Genomic DNA, 22,425 nt, shown 5'->3' with positions numbered 1-22,425 from the left:
TGCTCACTGACAGAACTATTTTCCTCCATCTTACAACCGAAGAACTTGTCGTAGACTTCATATCTCTCGACCCGTGCATGAGCTTGGAAAACCATTTTCAGCTCTTTGAACATCTCTTTTGCTCCGTGTTGCTCAAAACGCTTTTGGAGCCCCGGTTCTAAGCTGTAAAGCATGCCGCACTGAACGAGGGAGTAATCATCAGCACGAGACTGCTAAGCGTTCATAACGTCTTGGTTCTCTGGGATTGGTGCTTCACCTAGCGGCGCTTCTAGGACATAATCTTTCTTGGTAGCTATGAGGATGATCCTCAGGTTCAGGACCCAGTCCGTATAGTTGCTGCCATCATCTTTCAGCTTGGTTTTCTCTAGGAACGCGTTGAAGTTGAGGGTAACGTGGGCCATCTGATCTACAAGACATATTGTAAAGATTTTAGACTAAGTTCATGATAATTAAGTTCATCTAGTCAAATTATTCAATGAACTCCCACTCAGATTAGACATCCCTCTAGTCATCTAAGTGAAACATGATCTGAGTCAACTAGGCCGTGTCCGATCGGACACGGCCTAGTTGACATCGGTGAACATCTCCATGTTGATCGTATCTTCTATACGACTCATGCTCGACCTTTCGGTCCTCCGTGTTCCGAGGCCATGTCTGTACATGCTAGGCTCGTCAAGTCAACCTAAGTGTATTGCGTGTGTAAATCTGGCTTACACCCGTTGTATTCGAACATTAGGATCTATCACACCCGATCATCACGTGGTGCTTCGAAACAACGAACCTTCGCAACGATGCACAGTTAGGGGGAACACTTTCTTGAAATTATTATGAGGGATCATCTTATTTACTACCGTCGTTCTAAGTAAACAAGATGAAAAACATGATAAACATCACATGCAATCAAATAGTGAAATGATATGGCCAATATCATATAGCTCCTTTGATCTCCATCTTCGGGGCTCCATGATCATCTTCGTCACTAGCATGACACCATGATCTCCATCATCATGATCTCCATCATCGTGTCTCCATGAAGTTGCTCGCCAACTATTACTTCTACTACTATGGCTAACGCGTTTAGCAATAAAGTAAAGTAATTTACATGGCGCTAATCATTGACACACAGGTCATACAATAATTAAGACACCTCCTATGGCTCCTTCCGGTTGTCATACTCATCGACATGCAAGTCGTGATTCCTATTACAAGAACATGATCTCATACATCACATATATATCATTCATCATTCATCACAACTTTTGGCCATATCACATCACAAATCATATGCTGCAAAAACAAGTTAGACGTCCTCTAATTGTTGTTGCATGTTTTTACGTGGCTGCAATAGGGTTCTAGCAAGAACGTTTTCTTACCTACGTAAAAGCCACAACGTGATTTGCCAACTTCTATTTACCCTTCATAAGGACCCTTTTCATCGAATCCGCTCCAACTAAAGTGGGAGAGACAGACACCCGCTAGCCACCTTATGCAACTAGTGCATGTCAGTCGGTGGAACCTGTCTCACGTAAGCGTACGTGTAAGGTCGGTCCGTGCCGCTTCATCCCACAATACCGCTGAAGCAAAATAAGACTAGTAGTGGCAAGAAAGTTGACAACATCTACGTCCACAACAAATTGTGTTCTACTCGTGCAAAGAGAACTACGCATAGACCTAGCTCATGATGCCATTGTTGGGGAATGTTGCAGAAAATAAAAAAAATTCTACGCTTTCACCAAGATCAATCTATGAGTTCATCTAGCAACGAGAGAAAGGAGTGCATCTACATACCCTTGTAGATCGCGAGCGGAAGCGTTCAAGAGAAGGGGGTTGAGGGAGTCGTACTCGTCGTGATCCAAATCACCGATGATCCTAGTGCTGAACGGACAGCACCTCCGCATTCAACACACGTACGGTTGAGGAAGACATCTCCTCCTTCTTGATCCAGCAAGGGGGAAGGACAGGTTGATGGAGATCCAGCAGCACGACGGCGTGGTGGTGGATGCAGCAGTGATCTCGGCAGGGCTTCGTCGAGCTTCTACGAGAGGGAGAGATGTAGCAATGGGAGAGGGAGGTGCCAACAGCATGGGTGTGGCTTCCCTCCCTCCCCCCTATTTATATAGGCCCCCTAGGGGGGCGGCCCTAGGAGATGGGATCTCCAAGGGAGGGCGGCGGCCAAGGGGGAAACTTGCCCCCCAAGCCAGGTGGAGGCGCCCCCCACCCTAGGGTTTCCAACCCTAGGCGCAGGGGGGGCCAAGGGGGGGGCGCACCAGCCCACCAGGGGCTGGTTCCCCTCCCACTTAAGCCCATGGGGCCCTCCGGGATAGGTGGCCCCACCCGGTGGACCCCCGGGACCCTTCCGGTGGTCCCGGTACAATACCGGTGACCCCCGAAACTTTCCCGATGGCCGAAACCTGACTTCCTATATATAATTCTTCACCTCCGGACCATTCCGGAACTCCTAGTGACGTCCGGGATCTCATCCGGGACTCCGAACAACTTTTGGATTACTGCATATTAATATCTCTACAACCCTAGTGTCACCGAACCTTAAGTGTGTAGACCCTACGGGTTCGGGAGACATGCAGACATGACCGAGACGCCCCTCTGGTCAATAACCAATAACGGGATCTGGATACCCATGTTGGCTCCCACATACTCCTCGATGATCTCATCGGATGAACCACGATGTCGAGGATTCAATCAACCCCGTATACAATTCCCTTTGTCAATCGGTACTTGCCCGAGACTCGATCGTCAGTATCCCAATACCTCGTTTAATCTCGTACCGGCAAGTCACTTTACTCGTACCGTAATGCATGATCCCGTGACCAGACACTTGGTCACATTGAGCTCATTATGATGATGCATTACCGAGTGGGCCCAGAGATACCTCTCCGTCATACGGAGTGACAAATCCCAGTCTCGATTCGTGCCAACCCAACAGACACTTTCGGAGATACCCGTAGTGCACCTTTATAGTCACCCAGTTACGTTGTGATGTTTGGCACACCCAAAGCACTCCTACGGTATCCGGGAGTTGCACAATCTCATGGTCTAAGGAAATGATACTTGACATTTGGAAAAGCTCTAGCTAAATGAACTACACGATCTTTGAGCTATGCTTAGGATTGGGTCTTGTCCATCACATCATTCTCCTAATGATGTGATCCCGTTATCAATGACATCCAATGCCCATAGTCAAGAAACCATGACTATCTGTTGATCAACAAGCTAGTCAACTAGAGGCTTACTAGGGCCTTGTTGTGTTCTATGTATTCACACGTGTATTATGATTTTCGGATACACAGTTATAGCATGAATAACAGACAATTATCATGAACAAAGAAATATAATAATAACCATTTTATTATTGCCTCTAGGGCATATTTCCAACATCCGGTCGGTTGATTACCCGATCATCTCTCCTCTAAGCTCCCCAACAACATACATCACTTGCTTGAAGTACCTGAAGATGGTCTCCATTGATCTCTTGAAGGTATTGTGTACAACCCTGAACCTCTGGTTATGACCAACAACATGAAGGAACATGGCTACTTGCTCTTCCACGGTGGTGTGGATGCTATCTTCTAGCAACCCCCTGCTCCTGAATGTCTGCACAAGCCTGGTGAAAGGTGCTATTTTCATTCGAAGCATCCACAGAGCCTCTGTGCTGTTGTAGTTGTAGATGTAGTTCAGATTCGCTATCTTCTCCCGACCCCGAATTAACATCGGACCATACCGGACGAGAGGTTTATCATTCCGACAAACAACTCTCTTATGGACCAACAGGATCCAGGCCCGAATCACAGCTACCAGCGCTGCCGCCTGAACTAGAAGTTTCATCCGTTCATCCACAACCTAAGCGACATCCATGATGTGTTCAGCAATGGCGCAATCGACCCTAAACGCTCCTACCGAACGACCTAACAGAGGAGGCGGAGGGGGTAGCTTACCAGCTTCGGGGTCGGGGGAGGCATGGCCGAGACGAGGATGGTCGGATGGAGTCAAAGAAGAAGGGGAGAAGCAGCTGCCGCTCTCGGGGAGTGCTGCTCCCGCCACCAATGCCCCCGCCCCCGCCGCAGCCGCAGATCTGAGTCTTCGCCGCTGCCGGTGCCAATAACATAGGAGGGCTTGTCCTAGATCCTGGTGTGAGCGAGTAAAAGGGGTGGTGAGGTACATTTCGCGCCACCCCCGCTCTGCCGTTTTCCCCCTCCCGCCATCTCTGACCGAATCCCTCTTGCACCGCGCCCTACGTCGCGTCTTTCTTTTGCATCAGACTCAGTTTGGCTCTCTGAAACGGCCGATTCAAGCGTTCCCAGTGAGTTAGGCTCTGTGATGCTTTAAGTTCACTGCCGATGCGAGCCAGGCCTGCTTACACGCAATCAAACGACCCAATTTCATCATGTCCGGGATTGGTTGGGCTGTATGCAGCCTACCAAACGCGTCCCTAGCTTCTACATGCGCGTGCACGGGGCCGTCCAGTGAGATCAATTAGCCAGCTCTCCTGTACTTGCATGCCTCGATGGAATGTCAAGAAGAGTGAGAAGATCACAGGAAAATGACAACACACATATCCTTAAACTGTACTTGCATACCTCGATAGAATGCTTTAGCTTTTGACATTGTCCTCCATATTAATTGTATAGTCAACTTTTTTTCCTTTAGTTTGAACTTGGTTATTATTTTTTCGAAACGAAGGCAAAAGATTTGCCTCATGGATTAATTGAGAAGAAGAAAATTGCTCAGTTAATTAACGGAAAACACGGCGAAAATCGATACATATAAACCACATGCGGGCTACTCGCTAAAAAAAACTCCATGACAGCTGAACCCCTACTTCGGGACTGCACGCAGCTCTAAAGAACTTGGTTATTATGGTGTTTACTATGATTTGTTCATACTTTTTTTTGGCAATGTGGCACAAAATTGTTGCTTATGTAGTGTATTGTGGCTCAAAATAATATGTTTGTAAAATCAGATTGATTGTCAGATGATAATTTTAGACAATCATGTATTTTTCATGTACTATTGCCGCACTAAAAATTATTTGGCTCCCGTAGCAATGCACAAGCAATGACCTTATTCAATAAACACGAGCACGAAGTAGGGTTTTATCTCCACCATAAAGGCTTGAACCTGGATAAACCCTCTCCCGCTTCCCCTCCAATCTATTCGCTTAGCCGTAATACTCCATTGAGGGATCTGTCGAAAATACTCAGGCAGTGGTTATGTATTAGAAAACAATGCATCCATTCTAGAGTAAAATTGGTTAAGCTTCAGAGGATAGTTCTAAATTTCTAACAGGGCCATCAAGCAGCGAATGGGCAAAATAACACCAATCCTAGTCAAACAAATGAGCCCTCGTGATCTAGATGATTATAAAGACAAATGTGTAGACTGTTGGAGATGCAAGGCTTGAGACTGCAATATATGTGTTATGCCCAATTGTTTTGGTCAGTTCGTCCCTATATGCCGAAATTCTGGCTCCGCCCCTCGTAGGCCCAAATTTGCTTGACATGCACATACATAGGAAAAACACCTATTTACACCTCAACTCAAGTATTGACACTGAAGGTGTATTTTACAAGTGAACTGAGGGTCACTCAGATGGTTAGGTTCCTTGTGATGTCGTATTTTTCTGAATTTATTTCAGACCTTCCACTAATGTGCGTTGAGTGAAAGGAGATGTTCCCGTCGACTATGAAGATGTCTGTGACGATTTTGTCAATCTCAAAATAATGTGTCTGATTAAATATAAAGAGTGAGTGTATGTGTGTATATATAAAGATTTGTGTCTGTACTGTGTATTTGCATCGCCTGTGTGGCAAAGTGGCCATAGGATAAGTTCAGCATTCTATTTAAATCGTGGCGCCGCAGTCTGCGTCCGTTTAGATGGGGACAAGGCACAAGGCGACGTGCTCCTCCGCGGAACGGCCAGCTACACGACGCCCGCCGCTGCCTGTGCCGTCCGCCTGCGTCCGTCGCCCCGCTCCGCTCTCTCATTATTTCTCTTTCCCAACTTCCCTCTGTGCATACATCGCCCGTCTCCCCTCTCAGCGACAACGCCGCCACCGCCGCTTCTGCTGCAAGAAAGAACCAGCAGCAGCAAGTCGGCGACACGTTGCAGTCGAGCTAGCCTTGCAAGATCAATAATCTGCTGGTCAGGAGAGGAGAATGGAGGCGGCCACAACGCCGGCGGCAGCTGAGACGCAGCACCGCCACGGCGGATGCTTGTCTGTCAGGACGTTCATGCCGCCCGGGCCGGTGGCGCGATGCTCCGGTGGCTCCTCTCAGGCAGCTGGATCTCCCGGTAAGATTCATTTCCTTCCTTCACTCATTTGCTTATTTATTTAATTTTGCCTGTTTGCAATGTTTGGTTTGGTTGGTGCCTGCGTCTGCGTGTAGTTTTAGCTGTTCTTTTTTTTTTTGCATTACAGGAACCTATTCTGCCATTTCTTGCTGTTCCTGAATATTCCCCCTTTTCCCGAATATTGCGCTGTGGTTGCTGCTACTGAATCGCTGATGCTAGTTTCTTTCCTCTGTTGATAGCTGTGTATGTTCTTACCTTTCTCCCACTCTGCCGGTGGTGCAGTCCTGCATCACAGTTTCTACGGTACCCTGCCCCGTTTACAATTTTCAACATCTTAATAAGCATTGATGTGTGTTTAAGTTTTTGTCATGTCACTGTGAAGTGCATGCCAATCGATGTCGCCTCAATCTTTTATGTTCAGTACGCGCAACAAAAGTCAGCATTGCAGGTCCCTAGAGAAATCGCACTGAAAGTACTGCTACTCGCTTGCGCATTTGGGAACAATGTCGTCGCTCAATCATGGTTCTCAACTTCTTAGGCTAGTCATAGTGGGAGTAACTTAGCAAGTAACATAGCGCACTCCGAGAAATTTTTGCTTATGTGGCATGTAGTTAATGAGAAGTGGTAACATAATATGTTACTGTAACATAGCGCTTTCCAAGACAAGATAGTCTACAAGCTAATTAATGAAGTCCTTTATGACACTACTACTATGTTACTTTGCACTATGTATGTAGTAACTTAGACTAGTGTCATATGCATGACACTAGTATAAGTTACTCCCCACTATGACCAGCCTTATCCTCCCCACTCACGGTGTACTGAGCTTCCAATCTTATGTCTCTGTCATTGCATCGTGGACACCAATGAAGAAATCATTGCAGTGTTTTTTTTCCGTCCATTGTTCTGGTGATCTCCGTCTTGGCGTTAGCAGTTTGTTGACCAAATGTTTTTAGGTGAAATATTTGATCTCTTCCATCAAATCTTGCAATGCTAGATTAATGAATTACCTACTTCTATAAAAGTTATTACCTGTTATAGTCTCGTGACAACACCTAGTATTAGTTTTTGTAGGAACTTTAAAGCCGTCAGATTTACTTTGTATGCTCCTCTCCACTCTTTTCATGCTAATTCGGTACTACTCACGCTGTTTCTAAATGTAAGTCTTTTTAGAGATTTCAATGCGGGCTACATACGGATGTATATAGACATATCTTAGAGTGTAGATTCACTCATTTTGCTCCGTATGTAATCCATAGTAGAATCTCTAAAAAGACGTATATTTAGGAACAGAGGGAGTACTACCAAATTATGGCCCCTTGTTGCGGCCCTTTGGTTCTAAGATTACATATGACTTGCCCACATCAATCAATTGTGATTGCACATCCACAACAAATGTTTGTCCATTGCTTGAACAGTATGGCATGCTAACAGTTGCTTGCGCTTTTGGGAAGCTTAGTTTCAGTCAGGTTCACACATAAAGTAATCGTGGTGCGCAGCTGATTTGGTAGGAAATCTCAACCTTGATTGCCCTATTCCACAGTTTGTCGATCAATCAAGAGAGCGTTTGGTGAGAAATTATAGGGGGTCTTGGTGTTGGGTTGTATCTGAGATTATGAACATGTAGCACAATGTGCGGAGTAGTATAAGTTAGGTAGGCTACAAAAATATTTTCCTTGTCTGATCTTATCATAATGGATCCATTAGCTTATAAGAAACACAAGCTAGTACAGTATTTAAGATTCCCGGCAAAAAATACTCCCTCTGTAAAGTAATACAAGACCTTTTAGATCACTACTTTAGTGCTCTAAAAGGTCTTATATTACTTTACTAAGATAGCATAAACCACAAAGGTTCGTCAGCGTGTCTTTCGCCTTGATAGCTAACTTTGTTTTTGTGTTGCTCCAGCATGCACATGACAATCACAAAGTATGTATTTATTAGTCATTTTGCATTGGTTATTATGAAAATTATTTCTAAGTACTCCCTCCGTCCCAAAATAAGTGTCGTGGTTTTAGTTCAAAACCATGACACTTATTTTGGGACGGAGGGAGTATTATAAAAATTCTTTATTTCGATAGTTTGATGTTCAGTGTTTATTAATGGAATGTGCCTGTTCTTGTGCAGATGAGGCGTCATGTGGATCACCAAGATGGATAGGGAAAAGTCTCTCTTGTGTATGCATCAAAAGGAAAGGGGCATATGAGCGAATATGCGTGAACCTTACGCCAGTGCAGGTTTGTTATATCAGAACGTTGCAAAGATTTGTTAACAGTTTTTTTCCTTTCGGGGTAAAGAAATCCACTGATCATTGAATTTACCAGTATTTAAGATAGCAAATACCACAACATGTTCATCAGCGTGTCTTTAGCCTTGATAGCTAACCTTTTTGTTTTTGTGTCTTTAGCCTCTCCCCATGTGCAACGGGTTTTGGGTAGTAGTCTGTGACCTTCCATGCACAATCAAACTCTGCAGGATAGACATGACAATTTAAGCGGCCAAGTCATAGTTCTCTTCATAATATTTTGTCTTCGAATGTGTTAACTTGAATGGCCCAATTCAGAGAACTATTTAGCTGTATAAGACACAAACTAGCTAACTGTTTTTGGCCGGCCATTTACAGGAACAGAGGCTTCAGAGATTGAGGCACCGCATGAAGGTTTATTTTGATCACTCAAGGCGAGATCATCAGGTAACTATATCTACTATTAAATGTAAAAGTCTTGACTGTTTTAATCCACACTTCTAATTTTTAAGACCATCCTAACTGATATATTTATAATACTAGCTAATTGCACATGTGCTGCAACGGGGACATAAATATTCTAGTGGTTCAACATCAATCTTGTCCGACATATACCTTACACTCACCATATTCTAGATTTTTGTAAGATTTAATTTGATTTACGTATGGGTAAGTCCTGGAAAGGCTGCCTCTTACAGAAATGTAGGGAAAGGCTGCGTACTATAGACCCAAAGTGGTCGGACCCTTCCCTGGACCCTGCGCAAGCGGGAGCTACATGCACCAGGTTGCCCTTTTTTTACATATGGGTAAGTGAAGGCAAGGAAAGTTTTGATTTAGTTAAGATTTTGGTAAGATTTGATTTGGGTATGGGTAGGGGAAGACAAGAAAAGTTGTGGTTTAGTTGAGGTATCGATTTTGGTAAGATTTGATTTGATTGATCGAGTTAATGTAGGATGTGGTTTTGGAAAAGTATCGATTTGGTTTAGATTATTCTAATTTACTCCATTTACGTTTTTATTTTGTGTGATATCGGTTAAGATTACCAAAACAATCAACAGGAAACCAAAAAGCAGGGGGAATGTGGAGGAAAAAAACGAGGGAGGAGGTGAGGCGAACCTACCAACTCCCCCTTTAATAGTACATAATAGTCAACCAACTTAAGATTTGTAGCAACCAACTTAAGAGCATCTCTAGCAGATCCCCAAAAATTATATTTGGTGGAAAAATTCTGATTTCAGGGATTAAGCCCTATCTAACAGATCCCTCAAAATATAACTTTCCATCCCTTAAAATGCAACCATCCATCCTATTTTTACTCTGGATATGCAGTTTCTTAGGATATTTAGGTGGCCAGCCGACCTTCCCCCAGCGCCGACTTGCCTCTCACTGTCGTCGACCCTCGGACGACGGAGCTGTTCCGTGCCACCATCTCGCAGCCCCGCTGCCCTCTCCCGCACCTTCTCCAAACTCATCGGTGCCGGAATCGGTATTTTCGCCTCCGACGACGCAGGCGTTGTGTAACTCTGCCCGGTCGCCACGAGGTTTGTTTTCGACGGGAATTGAACCGTCTGACCTTGGAGATGGCGTAGAAAGGTCAAGCGCAAGCCCTACACGGCCGACGGCATCAGAACCGCTAAGTAGAGTGCCGTCGCCGCCACTGTCGCTGCCCCTACATCCTGGACGAAGTTCGTCGCCTCCACGCGCAGGAATCCCCTCTGTGGCTTACTAGGCACTGTCGCTAGTGTCCTCCACCGCCATTCGGACCTAGCTCGAGCTACGTCGTCGGGCGCCGCCTCTCCGACCCCGTCCACCAACAAGGTGTTTGTCAAATTGCATTTATGTTTTGTTTAAAACATTTTTTCCTGTTTTTCATCGAAGAAAGGTCTCAAATGGATCATTAAGTTCTCCAATGTGTAGATCAAGATGTTGTGGGAGATAATCTTCGAAGATTCATCGTCGCGGGAAGAAGAAGAAGAGGATGAATTTGAGTTGGCGACTTCCGTGGTTGCTATGGAGGAAGATTTTAGGAGACCGAGGCGTGGTTCCAGTTTGGTCAAAGGTTGTTTCTTCGAGATAGCATCATGGGTCATGATGGTCTTATGAGGGATTTCTTTATGTAATACAATATACCCGCCTTAATTTTTTTGGCATCGATTCCGTATACACCTGGATCTCTTCAACACCATTGTAAAAGCTATGGAAAAACAGGATCGTTGCTTTCAACTGAGAAGGAGTGCAGCGGGAACATCAAGTGCAAGTTCATTGGTGAAGGTTATAGCGGGCATGTATGGATGTCTCACCGGTGCCATTAATGACTAGGTTCGCATTGGGGAAGTTCTCATCCTCGAGTGTGTGAGACGATTCTACGCAGTTGTGATCGAGATTTGTGGACCGGAGTACTTGAGGGCTTCCACTAATGAAGATACCGAGAGGCTCATGGCAGAAAATGAAGAGAGAGGTTGTCAAGGGATGCTTGGATCCATTGACTGTATGAATTGGACATGGAAGAATTGTCCTGTCGCATGGCAAGATCAGTACAAAGGGCATTGCCATGATCCAACCATCATTCTTAAGGCAGTTGCATCCCATGACCAGTCAGTGAATTTGGCACGCATACTTTGGGATGCCCGACTCTCACAATGATCTCAATGTCCTCCAACAATCTCCTCTTGTTTCAAGGCTTGTCGCTAGTGACAATTCACCTTGCAACTATGTTGCCAATGGAGATACTACCTTGTCGATGTCATCTATTCTCCAGGGGCCACATTTGTGAAGACAGTCCACCATCCTGAAGGACACACAAATCTCATTTTGCAACGTGCCAAGAATCTACGAGAAAGGATGGTGAGAGCTTTTGGTGTGCTTCAAACACGCTTTGCAGTTGTCCATGGCCCTAGTGAATGTTGAAAGCCTCGGATCCTATGGCAAATCATAACAACATGTGTTATCTTGCACAACACTATCATCAAGGATGAGAAAGAGGACCCAGAGGATTTTCAATATCTCTACAATGGTGTCCAAGTGGGCTAGAACATAGTAGAAATAGAATCGAAGCATTCCTGCAAGCACACTGAAGGATCAAGAACCGAGAAGCTCACAACCAACTTCAAGATCTTATGGAGCACCATTGGCGACTTTATAGCACTTGATTTTTGTGCTTTCATCATGTTTATTTGGGTTCTTAGTTCATTTGGATGGTGTATTGTGTTTGAATTTGAATGCTTAAGTTTGAGAACAATTAATTTTATATGTACTTGAATTGTGTGTACTTCAATAATCAAGTTTTCAAATGTTATGATAAGTTTGAAGATGGTTGGATGAATTGGTAAATTGTTTTAAGGGATTAAGTTTTAGCGGTTCCGCTAGATGAAGACAAGTTTGATACCCTCAAAACATATAACTTTTTGAGATAGGAGATATGTTTTGGCATTATGGGATAGGGATCAGCTAGAGAGGCTCTAAGAGCATCTCCAACCGGACCCCCTCCCCCCCATATGTCCGGGCAAAAAGCCAGGACTTGGCCCAAACAGAAAAATGCCACCCAACCGGACCCTCCATACCTGTCCGGGTTGTCCAGCACCCCCTTATCAAGGATTTGGGGCCGCCGGACACACCAGGGCACGTCTGCCACATCGAAACGGCCCACCCTGACCCCACCAAACCCTAGCCATTTGTCTCGGTTCACTCTGCTTTCAGCCTTGCTCCGTTCCTCACCTCTTCGCTCCTCTCTGGCCATATCCAGCATGGCAAGCAGTGGACCTGAGTCCGGTCGGTCTGGATCCATCGACTGGGAGCTTGCGCCTGCTTGGATGAGGAGGACATAGTCATCTAGCTTGCGGTCCGCCTGTCTCGGGTGGATAGCCGAGCTCCGTCGTTGGAGTCGCCCTATCGCGGATCCACCGGTCGAGCACCTTCTTCGCCACTCTGGCTGGGATCCAGTGGTGGCGCCGCATCCAATGTAAGCTCGCGTCCCTTGTTTGCTCTATCACCCTCAGGCGCATGTCGAGTCGAGGTCCCAGCACACCACCGAGAGATGCTCTGAGGCTCCCCAGAGCTGGGTCCTTGTCCCTTCGAGGTCAATGGCAGCAATGCCCATGGCCAGGATGCACCGGATGCATCAGCTATGGTGGTGCGTCCGAGGTCGATGCATGGTGTGCCCACCGTGAGAGAGCGAAGGCGCGCCACGTCGCGGAGTCACCGCGTGCCGTCGAGACGAAGGCCGAGGAGGATGCCCGTGCCCGGATCTTGGCGAAGCGGCAAGCCTGACCCGCTCGTGCGCTCGTTGACCTTCCCCCGAGAGAGGATGTGAAGATGGCTGATGTCGCATCTGACACATCCAGCTCGCCGAGCAGATCCGCATGAACCCCTATTGCGTCCTCAACCGCTAGTTTTGTGAAAATAGGACAAGGGCAAGGGCAAGGGTGGCCATCGGTGATGAACTTCCCCTATCTATATAGTCTCAATTTATTTATGAAGAACTAGTATAACATGCCATCATTTTGGTAGTCTCATGGTATGTATGAACTCCCCTATGCAATGTCTGGACTATGTGCTAGAAATGGAAGTACGTGTGTTCTATGTTGCATGCTTGTGTATGGATTTGGGGGTTTGGATATGAGAGGGAGGGTTGTGTACATGAACAAATGGGCAGGCCGGTGCTGTCGACGGACCTATAGGGGTCCAAATTAGCTATGTCCGGCTGGTGATGCTCTAATCGCATCAAACTTCAACTCCGCTTCTCCGTCAATATCTTCTCTAATCCATCACCGCCACAATAGCCTCCAAAAGGCCCAAGGATAGCATCTCGACCCACGGGGAAGTGCCACTGCCTCATGAGAAGACGTTTCATCGAATGATAGCAAGGGAGAAGGAGAATAGTCCACGGAACATAGGAAAAGGACCAAATCATGTTATACACCGACACTGTGTGTGACTCGAATCCTTGCACGACCGATCGCATCGACATGGAGCCTTCCATAACTAGTGCTATATAAGGAGTATTAGGGGTATCAAAGAAGGGGAGCTCTCCCTTGCCCTAGTTTTAGCCTACGAGGCTACGACACACAGAAAGTTCAGGCGCTTCACGTCAAAATCACCACCATCATCACAACTTGTTGAGTCTTCCTGACTCGTCGAGTCCCTCCCTCTATATTGTAATCCTCTATATTCTTTATGTATAATAGCACAAATGCCCGTGCGTTGCAACGAAAGACATTGTTACCCATTTCATACGTCCATTTACTGAATCCCAATATGTACAGGGTGCAACCTCCTTTGATTATGCAACAAGTTGTTTAATTGCACACCACTTAATTAGCCCACATAGGACAACATATTCCTTCCTTTTGCGGGACTCACTTTCTTCTTCTCACATCATCATCCGCATCCTCCACTTATTGATTCCCAAGCCAACCTATTGAGTTGATTGATAACAGGTAACTCCAAGGAGTATATAAATTGGTGGTTTTGGTTCTAAGAGTGTGAGTAATACTATTCTATGATAATAGGAAGAGCTGACTTATTGAGTTCGTGGTTTTTCTTCAAGCCCAACAAAGGCCCAACGCAGCATGCGTAATGTAACTGCAGCCAGCCTACTCGGAGCATAGGTTACAAAGAAAACGCTAATTTTTTGTGCATTTATTTTTTTCCTTGCGGCCTAATCTAAAGGAAAAGAAGACGCGGAGCATGCCCCTTGGCCCATGTTAGGGACTGACACCCTGTGGCCCAATCGCATGAAAAAAGAAAAGATGTGGACCAGGCCCCTTGACTGCATGGATTGAAGGCCAAACCCAAAAATTTATTTATGCGTGGACGGACAAATTTTTTAGTACCACCTCAGAAGATAGGCACGGGAAAAATAACTTTATAGGGTGAACGGACCAAAAATTAAGAGAAACGCACCTCCTTTTATTAGTAGGTATAAATAGATAACCGAAAAAGGCTTTTGCCCCGCTTTATAATATATAAAGCAACGATCATCGACAACCCGATACAAACACACGCCACCCCAACACAGGCACACACCCAAGGCCGGATACGTGGGAAATGAGCGCAGCAACACCACCCCCGACCACTACAAGAGTTACCGGGGTCCTCCACCATGAACACGCCACCTTGAGGAGACGAAGCCGCATATGACGAACCATGAGTTCCAAGGTGGTGCCTTCAGGAACGTCACGACACCATAACGCCGCCACCGCTCGATCCGAGGATCAGGGTTTCCCTTGGAGCTACACGATGGGCGACGAGAGCCGCGACGACGCCTTCAAGAAGGGGATGAAATCGCCGCCGCTGGACTGCCCGAAGAAAAAAATAGGTTTTCAGCCCGGCCATAGCTCACCATGACCGGCAAATGGGACGAAGGCCGCACCACCGCCACCGAACGTCACACCCCGGCCACCACACCACCTACACAACCATGGCCACTGGGCAGCACCTGAGCCACGGGCTCCGCCCGCGAGCCGGCGCTGCCACCACCAGAGCCGCCGCCCCGGCATGCAAGACCATCCCGCCACCTACACCATGGTTCACCGGCACTGTTGTCGGCAAAGTGCCACCTTTGGCCAAGAACGAGGCCCAGCCGGCCGGAGCGGGGGAGGGGAAGGCCACCGGTGGCTGCTGGCCAAGCCGCAGAGACCTCGCCATTTCTTGAACCGGGTACAGGCCGCCCCCGGCGACAAAAAGACCCGTGTAGGTACCCCTTCCATCTCTCCGAAGCGCCCCTAGCCCCGTGGCCAGCCAAAGACGAGCACGTTGAGTTGCCGTGCACCACCGCCGGACACGCCTCCAACCGCAGATCCGAGCCCCATGAAGCAGGATGAGAGGGTCGAACCTCCACCATTGCGCCGCCACCCCGACGAGCCGATACGGCCCCGGTCAAGGCAGCCACCCGCAGACCTAGCCGACCACGGCCCACGCTGCCGCGAGGACAGATCTGGCCGGGCCGCCGCTGTCGGCCCGATCTGCCACCATGACGCGCCCATCCACCGCACCCAAGTTGCCGAGCACCAGCCGCCGCAGCCCCGGCCACCACAACCAGGCCGGCGCTCCGAGCAGCAGGCACGAGGCCCCGAAGGCGCCCAGGGATGGTTCTAGGCAGATCCCAGCCGCCAGCTGCCGCCCCAGGCCAAAGCCTCGCCACGACCAGCCCTCCCGTACACTGGGCGAGGCCCACACTGCCGCCTCGTCGTCGAGCCAGCCCACCGCCGCTCCGCCCTGGCCAAGCGCTGCACCACCATGCGACGGCGCCGGCCCGCGCCGAGCCCCATCGTGCACGGGAGAGAGAGGCCCCGCCGCTGCCAGCACCGACCGGGCTTTGCCCGGCGGCCGCGAGGGGAGGTGGGGGGAGAAGGGGAGCTCGGCCCCGACGGCTTGGGTTAGCCCTTCGGTCGCTCGCGGGAGCGACGCAGGGGAACGAGAGACTGCTATGTAGGTATAGATAAGGAAAGAACAAGGTAGGAAGTAGGGCTTCTACTTGCCCTGAACCTGGGTATATCGTGTGTCTTTGTGTTCTATGTCCAAGACCCCCGACATCCTGACGTTACGTTCCCTCGACTACAAATTCCAGTACTCACTCTAGTACCACTATTAGGATCGACTTAAAATCCCTCGACACCTGCCCACCCGGGTTCAAGTCGTAGACTTGGCATGGGTGATCCCATTTTCCTGGATAAATTCCACCTTTTTTTGGCGATACTCTTTCAGCGATATGGTTTGCCCATCAACTAGGAGGCATCTGTGGCTACTTAAAAAATCTCAAGATCTGTCGGCTGAGTCTCTTGGAGGTGTTCATAGGGGGTGATTGTTCGTGTGTGTTTGTGTGATCATCTGCATTGGTATTGTGTTTCCCCCCAAAAAAACTAAGGCCAAGTCTAGCGAGCGGCCGGCTGCTCGCTTAGCCTACACGAGCTGCCGGCCTAAACTGGAAATTTTGTGTCCCCTTCCTAATTAACCATCCTAATTAAGAAAGATTTTTACTTGGTCTTTAAATGTCTGCACAGCCATCCCTTCGGTGCATGCGTTTTATTCTTTGATGTATTTAATTCGTGGTTTTAAAAACTAAAAAAAGCATAACTTTTAATCCGCGTGTCGAAATTAAGATCCGTTTTCACCGCTGGAATCTTCGCGACGTGCTCTTCGAAACTAGATCCCGCATAGGGATGTTTTGATGAACTAGTCTTCCTGCCAACTAAACATCAATGTGTGTGCAACTAGACTAGATTGCCGCGCCAACTGAGCATATGTGTGTGCAACTAGTGTCTTGCCAACTAAACATCAATGTGTGTGCAACTAGATTAGATTGCCGCGCCAGCTGAGCATATGTGTGTGTGCCAAAAAAGTCCTGCCAACTAAACATCAATGTGTGTGCAACTAGACTAGATTGCCGCGCCAACTGAGCATATATGTGTGCAACTAGTGTCCTGCCAACTAAACATCAATGTGTGTGCAACTAGACTAGATTGCCGCACCAACTGAGCATATGTGTGTGTGCCAAAAAAGTCCTGCCTGTGAGATGTGCAACTTCGTATGTTGGCCCGACCAACTGCGTGGCGGACTTGTGCAACTCCGTATATTGCCTCTGCCAACTGAAACTACATATCCACAATAAGGAAGGGAATGAGTTGCACATCGACTAATAAACTGTTGGCGTGAACAATAGACTAAGTTACACATAGCACTGGTAGGGGGGTGGGCAAGGTGTGCAAAGCATGAAAAACTACACATCCATGAGTAAGGATGAGGGTTGCACATCGACTACTAGGTTGTTGGTCGGGACAGTAGACTAGTTGCACATTATGTTCTCATGGTTAGGTTGCAACCTCATAGAAAATTGGATCATGCAGCTACGAAAACTAAGTTTGTAAAAAAGTTGCACCATTCAGTATTAAAGTTGCATAATGCAGTATTAAAGTTGCACCATATAGCACCAAAGTTGGCATCAATTTTTTTTCGTCAAAACATACTCATGGGGGATCTACTTTCAAAGATCTCGCCGCGAGGAACCCAACGGTAAAGACGGATCTGAATTTGGATGAACGGTTTGAAAGATATGACTTTTCAAATATTTGAAACCCCAAAATAAGCGCACATGCACACCCATCAGACAAGGAATCTCTTGCTCACGTGAATATGTCATTATTATCTGCCATGTCATGCATAAAGACAAAATTTTAGACCACAACACTGCATGCATGCATGTGTGAGAGCCGGGCCGCTCAGTTTCGCTAATTAGTGCATCTGCACTTTTTAGAATTCAGGAAAAACTAATTATATGCTTGTATATTTGATTAATGGTATTTGATCATCTGCATTGGTATTGTATATTCGATTACACCAATTAGTAGTCTAAAATGCACCGAAAGCTTACATCTTATACATATTGAAGGAAATATGCCCTAGAGGCAATAATAAAGTTATTATTTATTTTCTTATAATCATGATAAATGTTTATTATTCATGCTAGAATTGTATTAACCGGAAACATAATACATGTGTGAATACATAGACAAACAAAGTGTCACTAGTATGCCTCTACTTGACTAGCTCGCTAATCAAAGATGGTTATGTTTCCTGACCATGAACAATGAGTTGTTATTTGATTAACGAGGTCACATCATTAGTAGAATGATCTGATTGACATGACCCATTCCATTAGCTTAGCACCCGATCATTTAGTATGTTGCTATTGCTTTTCTTCATGACTTATACATGTTCCTATGACTATGAGATTATGCAACTCCCGTTTGCCGGAGGAACACTTTGGGTGCTACCAAACGTCACAACGTAACTGGGTGATTATAAAGGAGCATTACAGGTGTCTCCAAAGGTAGATGTTGGGTTGGCGTATTTCGAGATTAGGATTTGTCACTCCGATTGTCGGAGAGGTATCTCTGGGCCCTCTCGGTAATACACATCACATAAGCCTTGCAAGCATTACAACTAATATGTTAGTTGTGAGATGATGTATTACAGAACGAGTAAAGAGACTTGCCGGTAACGAGATTGAACTAGGTATTGGATACCGACGATCGAATCTCGGGCAAGTAACATACCGATGACAAAGGGAACAATGTATGTTGTTATGCGGTCTGACCGATAAAGATCTTCGTAGAATATGTAGGAGCCAATATGGGCATCCAGGTCCCGCTATTGGTTATTGACTGGAGACGTGTCTCGGTCATGTCTACATTGTTCTCGAACCCGTAGGGTCCGCACGCTTAAGGTTACGATGACAGTTATATTATGAGTTTATGCATTTTGATGTGCCGAAGGTTGTTCGGAGTCCCGGATGTGATCACGGACATGATGAGGAGTCTCGAAATGGTCGAGACGTAAAGATTGATATATTGGAAGCCTATGTTTGGACATCGGAAGTGTTCCGGGTGAAATCGGGATTTTACCGGGTTACCGGGAGGTTACCGGAACCCCCCGGGAACCATATGGGCCTTCATGGGCCTTAGTGGAAAGGTGAAAGGGCTGCCCACAAGGGCTGCGCGCCTCCCCCCTTCCCCTAGTCCTATTAGGACTAGAGGAGGTGGCCGGCCCCCCTCTCCCTCTTTCCCCCTCGGGGAATCCTAGTTGGAATAGGATTGGAGGGGAGTCCTACTCCCGGAAGGAGTAGGACTCCTCCTGCGCCTCTCTCCCTGGCCGGCGCCCCTCTCCCCCCTTGGATCCTTTATATACGGGGGCAGGGGGCACCCCATAGACACAAGTTGATCCACGTGATCTGTTCCTTAGCCGTGTGCGGTGCCCCCTACCACCATATTCCTCGATAATACTGTAGCGGAGTTTAGGCGAAGCCCTGCTGCTGTAGTTCATCAAGATCGTCACCACGCCGTCGTGCTGACGGAACTCTTCCCCGACACTTTGCTGGATCGGAGTCCGGGGATCGTCATCGAGCTGAACGTGTGCTCGAACTCGGAGGTGCCGTAGTTTCGGTGCTTGATCGGTTGGATCGCGAAGACGTACGACTACTTCCTCTACGTCGTGTCATCGCTTCCGCAGTCGGTCTGTGTTGGGTACGTAGACAACACTCTCCCCCTCGTTGCTATGCATCACATGATCTTGCGTGTGTGTAGGAAATTTTTTTGAAATTACTACGAAACCCAACAGTGGCATCCGAGCCTAGGTTATTTATGTTGATGTTATATGCACGAGTAGAACACAAGTGAGTTGTGGACGATACAAGTCATACTGCCTACCAGCATGTCATACTTTGGTTCGGCGGTATTGTTGGACGAGACGACCCGGACCAACCTTACGCGTACGCTTATGCGAGACCGGTTCCCTCGACGTGCTTTGCACTGAGATGGCTTGCGGGCGACTGTTTCTCCAACTTTAGTTGAACCAAGTATGGCTACGCCCGGTCCTTGCGAAGGTTAAAATGGAGTCTATTTGACAAACTATCGTTGTGGTTTTGATGCGTAGGTGAGATTGGTTCTTACTTAAGCCCGTAGCAGCCACGTAAAACATGCAACAACAAAGTAGAGGACGTCTAACTTGTTTTTGCAGGGCATGTTGTGATGTGATATGGTCAAGGCATGATGCTGAATTTTATTGTATGAGATGATCATGTTTTGTAACCGAGTTATCGGCAACTGGCAGGAGCCATATGGTTGTCGCTTTATTGTATGCAATGCAATCGCGATGTAATGCTTTACTTTATTGCTAAACGGTAGTGATAGTCGTGAAAGCATAAGATTGGTGAGACGACAACGATGCTATGATGGAGATCAAGGTGTCGCGCCGGTGACGATGGTGATCATGACGGTGCTTTGGAGATGGAGATCACAGGCACAAGATGATGATGGCCATATCATATCACTTATATTGATTGCATGTGATGTTTATCTTTTTATGCATCTTATCTTGCTTTGATTGACGGTAGCATTATAAGATGATCTCTCACTAAATTATCAAGAAGTGTTCTCCCTGAGTATGCACCGTTGCCAAAGTTCGTCGTGCCCAGACACCACGTGATGATCGGGTGTGATAAGCTCTACGTCCATCTACAACGGGTGCAAGCCAGTTTTTGCACAAGCAGAATACTCAGGTTAAACTTGACGAGCCTAGCATATGCAGATATGGCCTCGGAACACGGAGACCGAAAGGTCGAGCGTGAATCATATAGTAGATATGATCAACATAACAATGTTCACCATTGAAAACTACTCCATCTCACGTGATGATCGGTTATGGTTTAGTTGATTTGGATCACGTAATCACTTAGAGGATTAGAGGGATGTCTATCTAAGTGGGAGTTCTTTAGTAATATGATTAATTGAACTTAAATTTATCATGAACTTAGTCCCTGATAGTATCTTGCTTGTTTATGTTGATTGTAGATAGATGGCTCGTGCTGTTGTTCCGTTGAATTTTAATGCGTTCCTTGAGAAAGCAAAGTTGAAAGATGATGGTAGCAATTACACGGACTGGGTCCGTAACTTGAGGATTATCCTCATTGCTGCTCAGAAGAATTACGTCCTGGAAGCACCGCTGGGTGCCAGGCCTGCTGCTGGAGCAACACCAGATGTTATGAACATCTGGCAGAGCAAAGCTGATGACTACTCGATAGTTCAATGTGCCATGCTTTACGGCTTAGAATCGGGACTTCAACGACGTTTTGAATGTCATGGAGCATATGAGATGTTCCAGGAGTTGAAGTTAATATTTCAAGCAAATGCCCGAATTGAGAGATATGAAGTCTCCAATAAGTTCTATAGCTGCAAGATGGAGGAGAACAGTTCTGTCAGTGAGCATATACTCAAAATGTCTGGGTATAATGATCACTTGATTCAATTGGGAGTTAATCTTCCAGATGATTGCGTCATTGACAGAATTCTCCAATCACTGCCACCAAGCTACAAGAGCTTCGTGATGAACTATAATATGCAAGGGATGAACAAGACTATTCCCGAGCTCTTCGCAATGCTGAAAGCTGCGGAGGTAGAAATCAAGAAGGAGCATCAAGTGTTGATGGTTAACAAAACCACTAGTTTCAAGAAAAAGGGTAAAGGGAAGAAGAAGGGGAACTTCAAGAAGAACGGCAAGCAAGTTGCTGCTCAAGAGAAGAAACCCAAGTCTGGACCTAAGCCTGAAACTGAGTGCTTCTACTGCAAGCAGACTGGTCAGTGGAAGCGGAACTGCCCCAAGTATTTGGCGGATAAGAAGGATGGCAAGGTGAACAAAGGTATATGTGATATACATGTTATTGATGTGTACCTTACTAGAGCTCGCAGTAGCACCTGGGTATTTGATACTGGTTCTGTTGCTAATATTTGCAACTCGAAACAGGGACTACGGAATAAGCGGGCACTGGCAAAGGACGAGGTGACGATGCGTGTGGGAAACGGTTCCAAAGTCGATGTGATCGCGGTCAGCACGTTATCTCTACATCTACCTTCGGGATTAATATTAGACCTAAATAATTGTTATTTGGTGCCAGCGTTGAGCATGAACATTATATCTGGATCTTGTTTAATGCGAGACGGTTATTCATTTAAATCAGAGAATAATAGTTGTTCTATTTATATGAGTAATATCTTTTATGGTCATGCACCCTTGAAGAGTGGTCTATTTTTATTGAATCTCGATAGTAGTAATACACATATTCGTAATGTTAAAGCCAAAAGATGCAGAGTTGATAATGAAAGTGCAACTTATTTGTGGCACTGTCGTTTAGGTCATATCGGTCTAAAGCGCATGAAGAAACTCCATACTGATGGACTTTTGGAACTACTTGATTATGAATCACTTGGTACTTGCGAACCGTGCCTCATGGGCAAGATGACTAAAACACCGTTCTCCGGTACTATGGAGAGAGCAACAGATTTGTTGGAAATCATACATACCGATGTATGTGGTCCGATGA

At 46.6% G+C, this 22,425-nt stretch overlaps 1 long non-coding RNA gene and 1 pseudogene across 1 annotated transcript; both read left to right on the top strand.

Annotated features, from left to right (window-relative positions):
* Nucleotides 1–5,916: 5,916 nt before the first annotated feature.
* Nucleotides 5,917–22,425, top strand: part of LOC119340103 — a 29,929-nt pseudogene continuing 13,420 nt past the window's right edge.
* LOC119340105 lies at nucleotides 9,345–11,091 on the top strand. Its single transcript, XR_005164387.1, has 4 exons — nucleotides 9,345–9,361; nucleotides 9,614–9,660; nucleotides 9,910–10,373; nucleotides 10,473–11,091. It is a non-coding gene; the product is annotated as an uncharacterized LOC119340105 (long non-coding RNA).

This window comes from Triticum dicoccoides, chromosome 7B (assembly GCF_002162155.2).
Source record: "Triticum dicoccoides isolate Atlit2015 ecotype Zavitan chromosome 7B, WEW_v2.0, whole genome shotgun sequence".
Classification (NCBI taxonomy): Eukaryota; Viridiplantae; Streptophyta; class Magnoliopsida; order Poales; family Poaceae; genus Triticum; species Triticum dicoccoides.
The sequence above is the reverse complement of the archived record's forward strand: the minus strand, read 5'-3'. Positions and strand labels throughout refer to the sequence as shown.